Source organism: Amblyraja radiata, chromosome 20 (assembly GCF_010909765.2).
Source record: "Amblyraja radiata isolate CabotCenter1 chromosome 20, sAmbRad1.1.pri, whole genome shotgun sequence".
In the NCBI taxonomy this organism is placed as follows: Eukaryota; Metazoa; Chordata; class Chondrichthyes; order Rajiformes; family Rajidae; genus Amblyraja; species Amblyraja radiata.
In genome coordinates, this window is record NC_045975.1 from 35584232 (window position 1) to 35586099 (window position 1868).

Below are 1868 nucleotides of genomic sequence, written 5' to 3' on the forward strand. Positions count from 1 at the left end.
ATCCGTCATGACCCCACCCCTTAGCCCCGCCTGTGACCAACACCCATCCCTCCCCTGTGTTCTTGCAGTTGGAGCCCATTGGATAAGGAACGGTTCATTGTTTGCACATTCTCACCAGCATTGACAGTCCCATTTTACTCAGCAATGGCTTTGGGGGGGGGGGGGGGGGGCTTTGGGACAGGGTGTCCTGGCTCCAAGTCTGAGCAGTTTCTCCACATCTGCTCCAGCTGCCCTGCGCTCGGAATTTCAGGCTCCAGTTCTGCCTGAGACCCTGGTGCTTCTAAAAGGTGAGATGCCACTCCCAATGCCATTCTGTGCCCTCTGTGTATGTGATACACAACTACCCCAACTCACTGTCCACATCCACCACCCCGTGGTCAACTGTAGCACCCACTCCGGTCACACGCCCACATACAATGGTCACTGCACCGTCATGGAATGTCTCCCCTGCAGCTTATTTGAGAAAGGATATATTTTGACGGACAGTCCAAAAGAGATCATGAGACTAGTTCCTGGGATGAGAAGATTGTCCTTTCACAAAAAGCTAAACAAATTAGACCTATATTCTTTGGTGTTTAGAAGAATGAGGATGATTTTATAAAACCATCAAGATTCTGGAATGAGATATTGCTTTAAGGTAGGAGGCATCTTGAGCAAAAGCAAATTGCTGGAGGAACTTAGCAAGCCAAACAGCATCTGTGGAGGAATGGACAATGATGGTTTGGGTTGGGACCAGATCGTGACACTTCACCCCACATTTCCCAAAGGGTATCATTGACACCCCTCTTTCTCGAGCAGAAGGTGCTCACAGCCTTTACAATAAAAGTTCAGGATTGCCTGAACTACATGGATACACCATTGCAACTCCCACAAAGAGATAGTGACCCTGCCCTCTTCATGCTTGGCTTTGCTTTGCTTAAAAACAGCTTTTTTTCCACGAGTAGTAGCTCTACTCAATAACCAAAAATCTGTAGCCTCCTTTTGCTCTGGTATTTTATTTAATTCACATGTTTAATCAATAATGTTTTATTATTAATGTTTTATGTGTCATTCCTAACTGTCACAGAATGTCATGTTGTCACTTGCGGGCAGAGCATCAAGGCAAATTCCTTGTATGTGAATACTTGGCCAATAAACGTATTCATTCATTCATTCCTGTCAACCCATACCTCCCAAGCTGCAGAAGACCCAGTCTACCTTCCCTGTCAATGCTTCTCACCCTCCTTCCTCCTCACGCCAGGTGCTCCCACAACTTGAACCGGGATGGAACGGGCCTGCGGGAATCCTGACTGCACAGAGTGTTGGGAGGGGACTGCACTTGGAGATGCACCTTGTAGCCGTGGCAGAGGCACAAATCCCCTGAGGGTTAGGACTTTATTCATTGGGATGTAGAAGCAAATAGTGAGCTTATAAAGGTGTATAAAACCACAAGGGAAATTGATAGGGTGAGTCATCTCTGGGTAGGAGAATTAAGAACCAGAGGGCATATGTTTAAGGTGCGAGGGAAACTGATGGGAACTTTTTTCACACAGAGGGCGATCCATACATGGACAAGCTGCCTGAGGAAGTAGTTGAGGCAGTTACAGTAAACAACATTTACAAGGTATTTGGACAGGTACATGGATAGGAAAGGTTTAGAGGGATAAAGGTCAAATTAGGGCAGATGGGACTAACTTAGTAGGACATCTTGATCTGCGTGGGAGAGTTGGGCCAATGGGCCTGGTTCAATGTCTCAAACTAATACTTTGCATAGACCCCTCCGTCCAGCATTGACAAGAGTTAGAGACTGACCCTGGTCACCTGATTGGGGCCACCAGGACTCGGGACTCGGGAGGTAAAGTCCCGTCTGTCTTTGTAGCGCCCGATGC